This window comes from Marmota monax, unplaced genomic scaffold, assembly GCF_021218885.2.
Source record: "Marmota monax isolate L192 unplaced genomic scaffold, Marmota_monax_Labrador192_F-V1.1 WCK01_AAM20220418_F8-fsc00241, whole genome shotgun sequence".
Lineage (NCBI taxonomy): Eukaryota > Metazoa > Chordata > Mammalia > Rodentia > Sciuridae > Marmota > Marmota monax.
The window spans coordinates 1,341,203-1,360,339 of NW_026692134.1; positions in this window are offsets into that span (position 1 = coordinate 1,341,203).

Consider the following 19,137-nt stretch of genomic DNA (forward strand, 5'->3'; position numbering starts at 1 on the left):
AAATGTCTGTTCAGTTCTGTTGTTCATTTGCTGATTGAGTTATTTGGGTTTTTTGGTGCTTGCTAAGTTTTTGAGTTCTTTATATATCCTGGAGATTGATGCTCTATCTGAGCTGCCAGTGGCAAAGATTTTCTTCCATTCCATAAGCTCTCACTTCAGTTCTTGTTTCCTTTGTTGTGAAGAATAGTTTTAGTTTGATGTAATTCCATTTATTGATTGTTGTTTTCATTTCTTATGCTTTCATAGTCTTGTTAAGAAAGTCAGTTCCTGAGCCAATATGTGGGATTTTCTTTGAGTATGCGCAGATTTTCTGGTGTTGATCTACTTTGAGTTGAGTTTTAAGCAGGGTGAGAGATGAAGGATAAATTTAATTCTACTATGTATTGATTTCCAGTTTTCCCAGCACCATTTGTTAAGGAGGCTAACTTTACTCCAATTTATGATTTTTGCACCTTTTCCTAGTGTGAAAAAAAATGTAATATCATGGATTTGTCTCTTTGTCATCTATTCTGTTCCATTTGCCTTCTTGCCCTGTTTTGGTTCCAATACCATACTGTTTTTGTTAGTAGAGCTCTGTAACATGATTTATGGTCTGGGATTGTGATGCCTCTTGCTTCACTTTCTTGCTAATAATAATTGCTTTGGCTATTATAAGCCTCTTACATTTCCAGATGATTTTTATGATCATTTTTTTTATTTCTATGAAGAATGCCATTGGAATTTTAGTAGGTATTGCATTGAATCTTTTTGTGCTTTTGATAGTATGGCTATTTATGAGCACATCTTTTTTCTAAGATACCCAACATTACCTGAGTAGCTATTGTTAATATATTTTATCATGGTGACAAGCCTTTCCTTTTATTTCAGCAATTTTTACTTAATATTTGCCAATAACAATTTTTCTAGTGACATTATGAGCTATTTCTTATAGACCATATTTAGGATTATTTGAATAAGCACTAAAATGCAAATACATTACACTATAGGAGAATTATTTTTTAAAAATTATCAAGTCTAAGAATTAGAGATTTAGATAAAGCATTTTGTTCATACCTTTTGAGAGTGCATACCTGCATCCATGTGGAAGATCTACTGATGGTGTTTCTAGTCCATTTGGAAATAGTCTGGGAAATAGCCCAATTCCACAAAGGAATTTGAGTTTTGACACTGAATGTGCAACCAAAACCACTGGTTACACTATTCAGGAGAAATCTTGCACACAAGTGCCTTGACAGATAGGTTTATTATGCTTGGCTGTATACCTAAAGTTGTCTTGTATCCAGGCTCCATGGTATGGTTTGAATATGAGGTATCCCCTAAAAGCTCATGTGTAAGACAGCAAGAATGTTCAAAGGCTAAATGATTAGATTATGAGAGCTATAACCTAATGACTAAATTAGTACACTTGAATAAATTAAATGAGTGGTAATTGTAGGCAAACAGGGTATGACTGAAAGATATCATTTGAGGTGAGCCTTGGGGTTTATATTTTGTCCCTGGAACCAATAAAGCTACCAACCATCATCTCTCTCTCTCTCTCTCTCTCTCTCTCTCTCTCTCTCTCTCTCTCTTTCAGTAATTAATGATTAATTAGTAAAGCTGAGCAATAATTTCAAATCATATGAGATGAATTCAAAGGAACATAAATATATACTCAACTATATTTGATTGAGTTACTTATAGAAGAGAATTAAAATAAATGTGTTCATTGATGATGGTGATTTTCACCATAGAATGTATTTCCTATTTCTCTTCATCAAGTAAGACAAAGAGATACTATCCAACAGATTTTTATAAAGCAATGTATTAATAGTTTATGTGGGTTTAATTTCTAGCCCCTTCATTTTCTTCTGAAATATTTTTACCTTAGCTCTCGTAAATTTCTTATCTCTTACATCTTTCCTTTAATCCTTTTATACTAGCTATCATACATGAAGAAAGTGGAACTCCAGCAGCTATATGCCTTATTCAAAGTCAGACTTTGATATGAGCCTGAAAGAAAATACAGCTTCAAATATGGCTAATTATAAATGTAGAAATCTACCTGATACAATAGAAAAGTATGACTGATCAATATTTACCTATTGATTAGAGAAATAGTTATAGTATTCAAACCAAATACTTGGAATGTAACAGTGTATATACAGAACCACACATGCATATGGATTTGGTTCATATCTGGGAATGATTAGATCATATTTTGTGAGATGTTTTAGAACCACTGTTAAATCATTCACATCTATTCTTAAGAGTCACAGTGTTGGGAGTATCTAAGATATTTGCTAATAACATCCTGAAAAATCATTATTTTTTAATTAAGTAATTATAAATTATTTCCTCCTTTTCTCCATAAAAGTCATTTATATTTTTTTAAAAAGTTTTATAATTATTACAACATTTGACTCTAAAAAAACAAATTTGAAAGGTAGTCAGAGCAGTAATTATTTTCTATAAGAAAATCAAGGTATAGAGCTCTCATGGTTTTTTTTTTTTTTTTTTTTTTTTTTTTCAGTAGTGCTGGAACTAACATACACACATTGATGTTTTTGTCAGTTTTCCTACCATTTGAATGAGTCTCCTGAATCTTAGCTGCAGCTGTTAGCTGGTCTATTACTGAAGACAATTATCCAAGGCAAAGTGAGGAAATATGTGAAACCTCTGTCACACTCATGCTAGAATTCAATCCTTTATTTTAGAGTTCATTGGTTTATAATTTTGTTTTAACTTATATAATGACCCAGGAATAATCCTGTAGATGTACTTGTAGTCAGCTTTAAACTGTGCAAAATGTATGGCCTATTCTTTTAATTTCCTTGTATTCTTTATATGGTTGCTTTATATAGTTCAACTTTTACATATAAATAAATAAAACATAGCTTAATTGTAGGAAAGTCTGAGAAAACTAAAGCAGAAAAATGAAGCACATTTTATCTCCAGGCATATCAGGCATCCCGATGGAGTTATTCTCTTTTTAATCAGGGAGGAAAAATCTCTATTCTACTCCACTAGGATTGTTAACCATACGATTCTGTGTGTACATGAGTCATTAGTTTCATATTGTTCCCCTAAAAATAAAATGCATAAGCAAACTTCCAAAGAAGATGCATTATTATAAATGTAAAAATAATAATGATAATAAAATACATAATATTTTCAGAGTATTGAAACCCCAGAAGAAAAATGATATTCCTTTCTAGTTAACTCAATTCTGCTTCATAACTTCAGTTGGCCTTTTTAAAGTATTTCTAAGTTTATGTTTTGCACCTGCATGTAAATCACAGTGTTACTCACCTGAACAGCTTCTTTTGGATGTCTTCCCAGACTGGAGCCTGTTATACACCAAATTGCTTTTTTGGCAGGAGAAGTTCTAAATGAAGTAAATAGTCTTGATTGGTTGGTACATAAAACCCACAAATGGACGTTTAGGAAAGGAAGAGTCTATACTATAATTGTGGAAAAAGTAATGCTTGGCATTTGTAGAATGAGGTATTATTATTGAATCTTTCTATACTAGAAGACAAGATTACAGTTTTTATTTGGTAAATGGAATAAATTCATCCCTTGTAATTTCCCATACACTTGGAAATCTTTGTTGCCAGAGTGTGAAGAGAAAGATCCTCCAAATTGGTTTGTATTACCGCAGCTGCACTTCCCTGGGCTTTAGGAGCTCTGCACAAGTGCTTGCTGCCTCTTTTGTATCATATGCATACTTCAGCTTCTGTTTCTCTAGGATAAGTGACAGACATTTTATCAGACTCCTAATGGGGAGTATTGATATAGTATATATTGCTTATACATTGTGGTTAAGAGCAAAGTCTTCAACTATATACATTCAAAACTACTCAAAAGATAAAGTGTTGCATATCAACTTGGCCTCTACAGGGCTTGGGTTCTTCAGCCTAATGAGCAAGAATAAAGGGAATTAAGGGCATATGGTATGTGTGATGAAGCGATAAAGGCAATTAATTGATAAATGATCAAAAATGTTTGTTTTTATTGGTGATAGTAGGAATATTGGCACACTATTATTGCATATTTATAAAATCTTTTAAAGTTAATATTAAAATTATTTCATATTGATATTTAGTTTGTAGTTGAAGAAAATGAGATTTTGGGACATTTTATATTCCTGTATTTGACAAGTAAAAGAAGATCAAATGACCAAGTCTCTTTTTCTATCATATGTGATTTAGTATAAGAATGAACAGTGAACATTTAAAATTTGTTTATTTAAAAAGAAAAAAAAATAGATCTATTTCTACCTTGGTGTTATTATTCTGAGAACAGTTGTCATTCTTTCTTAAGCTAAATTTATTTTTAATGAGTCTTCCTTAAGTTAAATTTTATTTTAATAGGACCAAAAATTGGACATATTATTGGAATACCATGTGATGTTTAATTGTTTAATGTTTAAATAGGGTTAAATATATCTTCTCAAACATTTACCACTTCTTTCTAGTAAAAGCATTTATATTTTTTTAGCTGTCTGAGATATAAAGTAGATAATAGTATCTATAATCACTCCTCTGTGCAGTAGCACAAGCACACTTAAACTTCTTATCTTTATTTAAGTGTAACAGGGCCCTCATTGTTCAATCTTCCCACATTGCTCCCTTCCCACTGCTCTCCTGCCCTCTAATAACTACCAATCTACTTCACTTCCCAGGAGATCAACCTTCCAGACTCCTCATGAGTTGTTGTATGTAATCCTTCTGAGCCTGATTTACTTAACATTATGATCTCTATTTCCATCCATGTTGTTGCAAATGACTGGATTTCACTAATTTTTATGGCTGAATAGTATTCCTCTATGAATATGTACCACATTTTCATTAGCCTTGCATTTGTTGATGAACACTTAGACAGTTTCTACTTCTTGGCTATTGTTAGTAGTGCTATAATAAAAACAGGAGTGCAGATGTGTTTTTGACAAATAATTTTACTCTTTTTATGTATATAAATAGAAGTGGAATGCTGGTTCACATGGTGGCTCTGTTTTAAATACTATGAGAAATGTCATACTGATCTGTGTAATGGCTATCCTAATTTATATTCCCACCAGTGGTATGCACATCCTCACCTACACTTGCAAAACTCTTGAGCTCTGTAAAATACTTACCTTTTTGCTGATCATATATTTTGTAACTTCTGTTGTACATGCTTCATGGTATATATTAGAATATACTTAATCTTACATATAAGGTTGTTTAATCACTTCCTTTCCATATAATCAGTATGAAAAAATTATTTTAAACAGCAAAAAAATTATATTTCAATTATTTGAACTTAGTGTAATGGATAAAGATGGAAAGTACAAATGTAAGCTTACTGGGACATGGATTCTGGGTTACTGCTAAGACATGAACTTTCATAAAATAAAACACAAAAAAAATTAACAATAATGGTAAAATTAAATTGTCTCTATCAAGTATATTTTTATGACAGAACACAATTCATTGGCTGAATACTATTATCAATACAAAAAAATTGAAATTATTGATTTGAAATAAATTTTCCTGGAGACTATTATCCATTGAAAATTTTTACTCACCATAAATGTGCTTATTCTCAATATTTTTTATGTAAAATACATATTCCTGAATTTAAAAAAGAAACAATTTGGATAGTCATTTGTTTCACACACACTTAAGGTAATGCTCTATGTAAAAATAAACACACACACACGTACACACAAGTCTGGTCAAAAAGAAATAAAGTTTACTTACGGAAACACCTATATGAATAAATATTTATTAAAATACCTTTACAGTGTATAAAATAGCAAAATTTTCATTAAGTAATATAGAATTTTGAAAGAATCAAACTTTATCTATTGAAGTAAATGAAACACTAAAAAATAAAAGAAAAAGCAATATAGAATTGAAAGAAAATATATAACAGAATAGTGAATCACATCACTGGATAATGAAGGAAAAGCTTCATGAAAGTATATTAAATAGTACGCAATGTCTCTGTGGGAAGCAGAAAAAATCTTGCCTGTCATTTAAGAGACTGTCAATATTAGAATTACACAAATTTTGTAAACAATAAATGTTGGCAAGAATGTGGGAGAAAAGGCACACTTATACATTGGTGGTGGGACTGCAAATTGCTGCAACCAAACTGGAAAGCAGTATGAAGATTCCTTAGAAAACTTGGAATGGAACCACCATTTGACCCAGCTATCTCACCCCTCAGTCTATACCCAAAGGACTTAATATCAGCGTACTGCAGTGATGCAGCCACATCAATGTTTATAGCAGTTCAATTAACAATAGCTAAACTGTGGAAGCAACCTAGATGCCCTTCAGTAGATGAATAGATAAAAATAAAACTGTGGTATATATACACAATGGAATATTACTCAGCTTTAAAAGAGAATAAAATTATAGCATTTGCAGGTAAATGGATAGAGTTGGAAAATATCATCCTAAGTGAATTAAGCCAACCCCCCCCCCAAAAAAAGGCAAATCTTCTCTCTGATAAGTGGATGCTGTCCTATAATGGGGGGGAGGGGTGGACAAGCTTTAACTGGACAAACAGGAGGGAGTTCAGGGGGGTGCAAGCAAAAAATACTGTGAAATGAGAAGGACATCATTACCCTGGGTACATGTATGACTGCACATATGGAGCAATGTTACATCATGTACAACCAGAGAAATGAAAAGTTGTGCTTCAATTGTGTACAATGAATCAAAATGCATTCTGCTGTCATATATACCTAATTAGAATAAATAAATAAATTAAAAAAAAGAATTACACAAATTTGAGTACAAACCATAGAATCAAGAGTTTTTTGTTTTGTAATACTGGGCCTCCATAGCATTTTAAGTAAAACAGATATAACACTTCCCTCATGTGCTCAGATTATTTACATGAAGTAACACATTGAAATTACATTGAACATCTGTTAATAGCAAAATTTAAGAAATCACTTTACCATATTCAATAATTTTTAAAGTTTGTTGGGCAAAGTGTTGCACACCTGTAATCCCAGCAACTCAGAAGGTTGAGGCAGGGGGATAACAATTTTGAGGTGAGCCTCAGGAAGTTTGAGAGGCTCTAAACAACCTAGAAAGTCCCTGTAACAAAATAAAAAATAAAATAAAATAAGAAGGGCTGAAGATGTAGCTCAGTGGTAAAGTAAACCAGAGTTCAATCCACAGTGAAAAAAAAATCCCAAAGGTATTTGTCAAAGATGATAAAAGATAGAGGTACAGATATATTATAATATAGGTTTTGAAGTCTTTGAGGAAAGATAAAGTAATTCAATAAGAGGATTTTTTATTATTCATCTTTAAACGTAGAGTGTCTGATCAAAAAAGCACAGTTTCTTTTACATATTTTAGTCTTTTGAACTATTTTAGTTTTATTTAGTAAAAGAAATTTTTATGAAAGTGTTCAATTGAAATACAGCTTGTGAAAGTTGAAGAGAGATACTAAATTAGGAGACACTTTAGACTGGATACATTACAGAGAAGTCAAGATACATTTCCTGAGAAAAAGATGTTGCTCTGATAGATGAAGAAGGAAAGGAGTAAGTCACATGAACAGGAGAGTATAGAGAAATCCAGTTATAAGGGCGAGAAGAACATGCTAGTGGAGTGATAATTATAAACTTAAAATAATGTGGAAAAAGACCAGCATCATTAAAATAGGACAATCAATGGGTGATAGGGATGGGGGTTTTGGGGTGAGACACAGAGACAGATATAGAGGTAGACAGAGATATAGATACACCAAGCCGAGATAAAGAGTTGGACTGAGAGTGAAGAAGGAATGAGATTGAGATAGGGGAGAAGAGAAGGCTAATTTCCAAATCTTTCAGGATACTGTAAATTATCTTTGGAAGGAGATGAGATTCTCCATTTGAATGGGAGGAAGTATTCTGTAATTTTGAGAACTGATTAGGCTGGAAGAGATGCAAAATAATGAATAGTAGTAGATATTTTGGAATGCCAGGTAATTCTATTAGAAATGAAATACTGATGTCTGAGGGAGTTTATATTAATTGCATTATTTTTGACAACATTTGTTGTTAATTTCTGAGAAAAGGTTATAGTTCATTTTATAATTAAGGTTATCCCTGAGACACATTTTGGCTCCTTAAATGTGGGGGAAAATGCACTTAATGGCAGATGCTATAAGAACCAGAATGTTCTCTTTTCTACTACCAGAAGTCCACCAATGTCTGCAGTTGGATATCTCATCAACCAGTGAGTTAAAACATTGAAGAGCAATGGAGTCAACCTGAACTCGTCATGCAGGACAGAGTAGTTTATTTTTTGAAGTCATTGAGGTTTTGCAATGATTGCTAGCTCTGGCATATATTATCCTGGATGACACATTGGAAACATTGGGCAGGAAAGCAAGTGATTCAATTTGAGGCACAATTCTGAGATAAAATGGGTTAATGTCATGGTGAATGGGATAATAGGTCTGTGTCAAAGAAAGTTGTGAAGTTAAATTCATAATCTGCTTGAATCAAATGTATGAAATATGATATGTCAAGAACTTTGTAATGTTTTGAACAACTAATAAAAAAATTCTATCTGGGTCTATAATTGATGAGCTTTTGATTATGAAACTAGATGGAAGAAGATGAATGAACTTAGGTGAAAAAGACTTTTATACTTGGTACGGATAGCTGTAGATGTTATGCTGGCTAGGAATCTCTTTCCATAACCCACCATAACAATGGAATTAAAACTAATTGTTGCACAGTTCTGACATCATGATATAGGTCATAATATAAGTGATGCTTCCTGCCAAATCTATGGAATATGACTATCAGAAAATTAAAGTTAATATTAGACATGATAAATTATGCCTGGCTGATTCTCTTGAATGTTTCCTTTTGGGTGATAATCATTATAATTACTCACCCTCGAATCAGGGGGAGAATTTCTAAGTAATTCTACTTCTTACATGCTTCATTACTAAACCCTGGTAATAGCCTCTGCAATATTCCATTCATCAATTTTTGAATTGATAATTTTGGGGAATTGCTGAAAATGAAATATCCTTACACCTGAAATGGTTTTATGATATGCTCTCCTTTTTCCAGTGCTTATATTCTGTGAAAACTATACTATAATCCCCACCTAACTGAGCAAAGCAGAAGTGCATATTGATTTGAAAAGTTTTATGGTGAAGAGAATGTACATGTTCTTTGGGAAAACTAGCCTATGTCCTTATCTTAAGTCTGAATAGAACTGTGTTTGCCTCATTTTGTTACACACACTTACTAATTATACACAAGGGGAAAAAAAACAGAAGACAGAACATGTGCATCTATTTTGCTTAAGCGCCATTTGAAGTTAATTATGAAATGAAAGCCCCTTTAAGTGATTACATAATGGGTTGAACAGTGAAAAATTTAGTCTGCAATAGACATACATGAAGGAAATTTAATCAGTATATTCTTGTCAGAGTAACCTCTGAATATACTTTGAAACACATACATATTTCTCCTAAGCATTAAATGGTGTTAAAGCACTGAGTTTTAATATGAAATTTTTGTTTCAGTGTGAGAAAACTTCCAAGTTTTATATGTCATAGGACATTTTTCTATTCAATCTCTGGGCATTCATTCTTTCCAAACTAAAGCAGTTGGTAACATGAAAGAGTAGTCTTTAAATGTGTGTACAAAGGTGTTGATGAGACAATTTTCCTATGTTCAAATGTCTGCCGTATTTATTATCAATACCTTTGTATATGGTCCATTGATTAATTTTCACTTTCATTACATACTCTAAAATATATCTGATCTCATCCTCAAAACCATGCTCTCTTGTGAAACTAGTGCTTTCTTCATATGGGAAGATAACAATATCTTTTTCACCCTGAATCACCCATTAAATCCTGCTTCCTGCTTGGGCAATTTAAATTCTTAAAATTCTGCTTTCATCCTTGGAGAATTCAGAGGGCAAAACTTTCTATTTTTAGTTCTATTGTTTATCTATATATCTATATCTATATCATATATATATATATATATATATATATATATATATATATATATATATTCTTATACAGAAACATCTTTTTTAAGACTCTAGTGGAAACTTGCTGGAAAATTCTGATTTTCACCTGCCTTCCTGGGTTTTCTAGGAATTTGTACATTCCTAAAATGTTTAAAAGGGTTTTCATCCAACTTGAAATAGTACAATCTTATAATTTTTTTAAAGAGAGAGAGAGAGAGAGAGAGAGAGAGAGAGAGAGAGAGAGAATTTTAATATTTATTTTTTTAGTTTTCGGCGGACACAACATCTTTGTTTGTATGTGGTGCTGATGATCGAACCCGGGCCGCATGCATGCCAGGTGAGCGCGCTACCACTTGAGCCACATCCCCAGCCCACAATCTTATAATTCTTATTTTAATCTCTCTCCTTTTTTTTTTTTTTAGTTTTGCCAGAGATTTGTCATTTTTATTAGATTTTAAAATACAATTTTATAGCTACTGATGATATTCTACTGTTCATTTGTTTCCAATATAATTAATCTGATCGTATCTTGCTAATACTGTATCAGTCTACTTATTTTAATGTACAGAAAACAATACAAAAATTATTTATTATAATTTTAATAAAATGTAATTTATATAATAAAGTGCAAAATCCTTAGTGTGCAAACCAAAGATTTTTCACATATACATAGGCATGTATTCAACATTCAAATCAAACTATGAAACAATTTTTATAGCTGCAGAAGATTTCCTGAAGCCCTTCCCATTCAAAAGGCATTGCTCAAATGCATTCATTCTCAAATGACTGCTCAAAAGGCAATCATTCTTCTGCAGACAGGATTTCAAGATGATGAAGTAAAGACCTTTGAAAATATGCTTTCTCATAAAACCAAAGAAAATTAGTTATCAGAATTCTGGACATTAACCTAAGATTTGGAAATATCTGAAGAGTGAACATTCCAGAGAAATGATTAGACCTCAAAAAGAACTGTAAATTTCATGTATGTTTATATGTGTGGATCAGACACATGGCCTCATTTGTGGAAGGCAAGTACTCAGCCACTGAATTGCATCTTTAGTCCACATTGTAGCATTTTAATTTCAATTGCTACATTCCTTCTGTCCAAATCTTTTGTAGCAGGAAAAGTAGCAGCCTGGAAGCCAACTGAAGGGTAAGACCAGTTACTAGAGAACTTTTACTTCTTGAACCATCTGCAACTGAACTGGAAATGTCTCATCATAGGTTTTTTTTTTTTTTTTTTTTTTTTTTTTTTTTTTTTTTTTTTTTTTTCGCTGTCGTTTTGTTTTTTAACTTAATACTCAGTGGAAAGAGTTTTACAACTGGTGTTTTGTTTTAAAAAAATCAGTAACAATTATTGAACAGTGAATCTACTAGAAACATTGATACTAACCAGGGAAAATACTAACTTGAACAAAAAATCAAACAGAAGAGTGGGAGCTTTGAAGACCTTCAAAATATTTCTGGGAATATGAAAAGTCACACATTTGCAGATCTATGAGCATGCTCAGGAAAAATCAGAAAAGATAGTAACATTTTACCTTCCCATTAATTGTATGGATCAGTTCCAGTAGGAAACAAAGATTAAGAGAGTTATAAATTCACAGAACACTAAAGGCATGCACACTACTTATACAGACACAGGGTAGTGCAATAAGGTATACTTTTCTCAAGATACTTAGGAAAACTCCCACCTGGTCATAAGCTGATCATCAAGCTAAACATGCAAAATTTCAGTGGCTGCTCAGGATAAAAAATGCAGACTTCAATGAATTGGGAAAAGAAAGTCATAAACAAGTTAACATCAATAAACAACCACTCCCAATAGAACAAAGAAACCCCCAAGTGGGGGGCCTGATTTTCAGAGTTACCACTTGTGCTATTTATCATGTCCCATTTTCAATAAATTAATGTCAAAATCAAATCTTTAAAAGGACAGTATGGACTTATACAAGGAAAAAAGCAGCCAGTGTAAATATTTGTGAATCAGATCCAATTGTTAACTTAGTTGACAAAGACTTTAATTTACCCATGACATTTATGTTTAAAGCATTAAAATGAATCATACCAAAAAGTAAAAGAAAGGAAGATAAGAATATAAAAGATAGTATCAATAATGGAAAAAAATAAAATCATTTAAAAGGTCAAAACAATTTTGTGATTATATTAGCCTGTTGTTGCATATAAATAAAGACACAAATACGAAAATAAAGACACAAATACCAAACTATAACCATAAAGAAATTTTTAACAAGGATAAAGGCATGCACACTACTTATACAGACACAGTGCTAGGAAAAAAGTTGTCTTAAAAAAAGTCAAAAACAAATTGTGAGTTGAAAACTACAATAGTTATAATGAAATAGTCTCTCCAAGAACATTTAGGTAGCAGAGAAAAAAATAGTTAAAAATAGTTAATTTGTAATTGTGTCAACTGACATTTTTCAGGCTGAGGATCAGGAAAAAGAGGCAAAAAAAAAAAAAAAAAAAAAAAAAAAAAAAGAACAGATCCTCAGTGGCCTGTGGGACACTGCCTAGCACAACCACATATACATAATGGGTTCCAGAAAAGAGGATAGAGAAGGGATAGAATGAATATTTGAAAAAATAATGACTAAAATTTCCATAAAGTTAATAAGAAATATGAACTTACTATTTAAGAAGCTCACCAAACTCCAAATAGGATGAATTCAAAGTGATCTATGTCAAGTTATAGTCAAAATGTTGGAGACAAATGAAAATTCATTCTGAAAATATAAAGGTCAAAATGACTGTTGATATACGAGCCATCAGTAGGACTGAGCCAGCTTCTCATTAGAAGCAAGGTCAAAAGCCATAGATGGTGGGCTAAGGCTGCAGCTCCATGGCACAGCACGTGCTTAGCATGTGTGAGGGCCTGGGTTCCATCCTTCATACCATGTAAAAATAAATAAAGGCATTCTGTCCACTTACAACCACAAAATACACTGTAAAAATGTTGATATATTAAACATGTTTTAAGAAGTAAACTGTCAAACAAGAATAATATATGCTGCAAAAATATCCAACAAAAGTGAAGGAAAGGGCTGGGGATGTGGCTCAAGCCGTAACGTGCTCACCTGGCATGCTCAGGGTGGTGGGTTCGATCCTCAGCACCACATAAAATAAAATAAAGATGTTGTGTCCACCGAAAACTAAAAAATAAATATTTAAAAAAATTCTCTCTCTCTCTCTCTCTCTCTCTCTCTCTCACACACACACACACACACACACACACACACACACACACAAAGTGAAGGATTGGGCTGGGGATGTGGCTCAAGCGGTAGTGTGCTCGCCTGGCATGCATGCAGCCCGGGTTTGATCCTCAGCACCACATACAAACTAAGATGTTGTGTCTGCCGAAAACTAAAAAATAAATATTAAAAATTTTTCTCTCTCTCTCAAAAAAAAGTGAAGGAGAAATTAAGTCATTGTTTGATCCACTGTAGTACAGTAAAATAAAATAAATAGATTTAATAGATATCTATCTGTATAATGTTCCTCACAATGACAGCAGAACACAGAATCTTTGCAAGTCTACAGAGTATTTTCTAGAGTGTGACATAAAACATGATTTAACTTAAAAAAAATTGAAAAAAATTGAAGCCATTGAATATTTTAATTAAAATCCAATAGCAAAAAATAACAAAAAATTTTAAAATATTTGATAATTAAGAAGCACATTAACTCTCAGTGATTCAGGGGAAAATTCCCACTGTAGATTACAATATAGTTTTTGAGATGAATATAAAGATCCAAATACCAAAATTTATGAGATAAAACCTAATCAATGCTTAAATGGAAACTTACAGTAGTTAATACCTTTACAAAACATAAATGAAACAAATTCAGTAAGTATAACACTGCATCTTAGGCAACTAATATTTCTAATTGCCTCTAAAAACTAAACCCAAAGTACAAGGAAAAGACAAGAATGGATAAGAATTAGAAAACTAATAAATGGAATCATGATTAGGAAGTCAATACAAAATATAAATGAAACCAAATTTCCTATTAAGAAGATCAGTGAGGCTGGGCATGGTGGTGCATGTCAGTAATCCCAATTACTCAGGAGGATGCAGGAGGATCACACGTTCGAGGCCAGCCTCAGCAACTTAATGAGAACCTATCTCCAAATAAAAGAGATGAGGATGTATCCTAGTGGTGGAGTAACCCTGGGTACAATCTGTAGTATAGGGGCATGGGGATGAAGGCAATTGAAAAACAGAAAAAGACTGTCAAAAAGGAAAAATTCATGGTAGTAAAATTAAAAGAACCATCAGTACTGAGATTAGAGAAATGGAAAATTCAGAATTGGAAAAAAAATTCAAAAAAAATTGTTTATTACAGATACATGTCCCTTATCAATACAAACAAAAATTTGTAACATCCAATTACTAAGCCATGTTCATCACAGTATAAAAATAATTATATAATATGATCAAAGAAGGTAAAATTTTTAGAATATAAAATCATTCAATGTAATAGATAATAGTAATATAAAAAAGACAAAAATCATAATTTGTTTGCTCAAAGGCATATATACCCACAATAAATTAATCTTTTATTATACAGTCCTGTTACCTCCCTGCAGAAATTGTGAGGGGATCCTGAAGAAGAGAAATATGGATTTTTACCTGATTAAGATATATTTTATAATAGGGTCACAAAAATTTCAATTTTAAGGAGTATTTTATGTAGACAAAAGCAGTTCGCCCAAATATCTAATTATGTTACCATCAGCTCCCATAAGATTCCTTTATGGTTGCAGGAGAAAACATTTCACTTTCATGGAATACTCAGACATTTTAAAAGCTTCTGAGATTTGTGATCCTTTCAACAGGATTCCATCAAGCAGTTGTGCCAGATCTATTCTAATATTTGTCTGCATACCAGCATGGCCCCATATTCCCTCAGTATGTCTCAGCCAAAAGTCTATTTTTGCATTTTCAGAGGAAGAGGGTTAGGGAATGTAAAAGTATTACTTAAATGAAATTTCTCAAAGCTATACTTTTGGACCTCTTCCTTGATGCTCATTGAAGTGAGTGGTTCTAAAGAAAGAAAAATGGTGTCAATTTGCAATGGAGAAAGGATAGATCTACCAATTCAAACTCACATTAGATGCAGCTAATTTATCTACAGATATGCATTCTATAATAATTTGCACACATGTCAATCTAAACAAAAAAGACTTCAGGAAGTAGATGAAATAATTGGTAAAATAAGTGCCCACTATTATATGACTATCCCTTCTGTAAATTCATATATGGAAAGTCATTCTGTGAAAACCCAAAAATTCTTATGTCATACAGAGAATGTCTGATAAAAACATCACATCACAAATATTTTTCAGGTATATATATATATATATATATATATATATATATATATATATAAAATATTAGCACAATATGAGCTTTATATACCAGAGGTATATAAAGAAAAAAATTCTAATCTTACTTCTATACCAGCTAATAGGTGTACCATCTAGGGTGTATCATCAGAAAATACTGATTTAAAATACTAAAATAAAATAAATTATAAGGTAAATTATATGAAGAAAAGTTAAATATATGAATTTTCATATGGACTGTGTAAATAATATTTAAAATTTAATTTAGTACATTTTAGGTTTTGGTCCAGAAATAATCTAATCCTTCACATGTGGATCTTGGCAATATTTAATATATAAGCACCTAGAAATTTGTCTCTCTTCAAAAAACTAATTTCTAAGGTCTCTACATAAAAATATTCTTTGAAGCACTAAACCAAAAAAAAAAAAGATTGTATGTGTGTCTGTGCATGTGTGTATGTGGGAGCTAGAAATTAATTTATGTAATCACATGTTTACTAAATCATTCTTTTGGCAACTTGCATGAGAATTTCTGGAATTAGTCTTTCTGGAGCTTAGTCTTTATAGAGAACACATATTTTGAGGTGGTCACCTTCCAGAAAAAAAAAAGTAATAAAAGCCCATAGAAGAAAAACTTTGAATAGTAGAGATGAATATAAACTTTCCAAAAGATGAGTAGACTATTTGCTGTGGGGCTCCAGGCAGAAAATAATTAATAATTAAGTTATCTAAAGTTTAGTACATTTTTGAGGGGTGGGGAATACCTGAGATCGAACTCAGGGACACTCAACCACTGAAATACATTCCCAGACCTATTTTATATTTTATTTAGAGATAGGGTCTGACTGAGTTGCTTAGCAACTTGCTTTTGCTGAGGCTGGCTTTGAACACATGATCCTCCTGCCTCAGCCTCCCTAGCCACTGGGGTTACAGGTGTGCAAAACCATACCCAGCTTGTACACTTTTTTATCAATTTATGAGGACAAGTTATTCAATTACTATTTGCTGAATTCAAATCTTTTCTTTTTTTAATCAGAGAATATTTACACTGAACATTAATATTAGTTTTTGTTCTTCCCAAATAAGTTAGTAAATGTTCAGAATACAACACTCAGTTTTATTTTGAATAAATAAAGAGAAAACGTATTCGGCTAAAGAAAGCAGGACTTAAGACGACTCCTCACTTTGTTACACATAAAATATAAAATTATCTTCAATTAATGCATGATTCTGGGATTAGTAAAGCATGTGTGTTTAATATGTCCTACTATGGGCTACATTGGCTTAAATTAGCTGACCTTTTTATAATAATTCCAAAGTATAGTCCTATAGTATTTTCACTTTCATAAAAAGAAACTCATTCAAATATAATTATTGATTTCTTTTCTCCTCCTGCACAACTCTGTTTATACAGAAATCTACCAATAACTTTAGTGATGAAAACAAGGTTTTTATTTATATACACAAAGCCAAAGAATGGGGGTTAAATTTGTGGCATATTTCAATTTGGTTATAACATTTTGAAGAAAATAATTCACCAAAACAAATGCCATATCATTGCATCCAAATAAACACATTTAACTCTCATGGTAGTCAGCTTTTCATCACTGTGGGGAAAAAAAATCCAAAGATAAAAAACTTACAAAGAGGACAGGCAAATTTTGGTTCATAGTTCCAGATGTTTCAGTCTTTGTTCTGTTTGCTCTGTGGTTTTTCATCCTATAGGGAGGCAGTACATAGTTTCTGGAGAAATTTCTCATTTCATGGTGGCCAAAGCACAGAAAGAGGAAGGACCATCGTTCGAATATTGCCTTCTAGGTTGTACCATCAATGGCTTCCTTTCTTCCTCTAGGTCTCACTTCCTGTTTCACTCAATGAATGTGACCTGGTGGGAAAAAAAGGTTTTCAACCCATGGATATTTAAAGGAGCTTCAGTATCCCAACTATATCAAAGTAAAAATGTTTCATTGTATCTGGTCTTTGTCAGTGTTAATTCACAAAGCTGTTTACCAAGATAAAGTACTAACTAAAAGAGATGGCATTATGGTTTGCGTTATGATTGGAACTGGAATGCTACCCCTGATATGTTTGTGTGTTGGAGGCATGGTACACAATACAACAAGGTTTAGAGGCGGTACTTTTAGAAAATGATTAAGACATAAGGGCTGTAACCTCATCAGTGGATTAATTCATTTAGTAGTATAATAATTTGAATGTACTACTGTGTGATAAGAGTAGACAGTTGGATTACGGCTAAAAGGAAGAAGGTCACAAGTGGAATGACCTTGGGGACCATATCTGTCCCTGGCCACTTCTTGCCTCTCCTCTCTCTCTCTCTCTGTGTTTTGTTTCCATGAGCTGAGTAGATTTCCCAACACACCCTATCACTCTGATGTTTCTGCCTCAAAACCAGTCAAAATAGACTAATTCCTCTGAAACCGTGAGCCAAAATTAATCTTTCATCCTCCAAGATATTCTTGTCAGGTATTTTGTTGATAGCTTTGAAAAGATGATTAGCACTATTTGGGTATTAAAAGTCCCCCAAATATCAAGTATTGAAGGCTTTGTCCTAATGCAGCAGTGTTCAGAAGTGGAGCCTCGAAGAAGATTGGATTATGAGGGTTCTGACCTCATCAATTGATGAAATATTCATGGGTAAAAACTAATGGGCTTTTCTGGCTAGGCTCTGTTATAGAATCAAGCTGTCTTATTGCTCCCTAGTGCCATGACGTGAGCAGTTTCGTTCTGCCCCTCACCTTCTGCTATGGTGTTCCTTCTTGCAACAGACTCATACTCCTAGGGTCAGCAACTATGAAGAGAAGCATTTGAAACCATGAGCCAAAATACTTTTCTTCTTTAGGTAGATATGTCTCAGATATTTTACCACAAATGGAAAGCTGACTGACACTGAAATCTATTACAAATGTGGAATCATTGGTGTTAATCTGATAATCTGGTTGAGGAGACTTTGAAATTGATTTGCCGCAGAAATTTGTAATAGTGTGGACAAGTGACTCCCTGTAACAGGGTGGGCAACTTAGGACATGATAAATAGAGCACGATGGGCAGTCTAAATGAGGATTACAAAAACTGAATGCTGAAAGGAATATAGAGAGTGAAGGCCAAGTTCCTGAGGTTTCAGATTGAAATACAGATTCTAGGGAACTGCACAAGAGGAACATTAATGTCACATATGGACAAAGAACTCGTCTGTACTTTGTTCATTTTGTGAGACTTTGTGTGAAGCTAGGTTTTAAGGTGATTGATTAGTTAATCTGATGGAGGAAATTTCAAGGTATGCAACATTTATGTAGTGCCAATGGGCATTGCTGTCTGGTTTTATTTTTATTTTTTATTTCTTCTTTTTAGACATACATGACATTAGAGTGTCTTTTGACATTTTATACATACATGGAATATAACTTCCCATTATTTTGATTGTACATGATATGGAATTACACTGGTCAAATATTTGTTGCATTTAATTTTAACAAGCTATGATTTGCATTCTTTTATACATTACAGAGAGAATAGACTTACAGAGTGAACTGAATGCAAAAAAACAGAAAAGAAAAACATGAAAACATTGTAGTTTGACAAGAAAAGAAGCACATGTAAAGTTAGAGCCAAGGATCATGTGGCTGCTAAAGTGTTAGTGCCATCCAAAGAAGCCAAACACTTGACATCAGAACAGTAGAAAAAGTGCCCCAAGGTTATCTGAGGAGTCAGCGAGACCCCACCATGCAATGACTCAGGTGTCCAAGAATGTAAACTCTT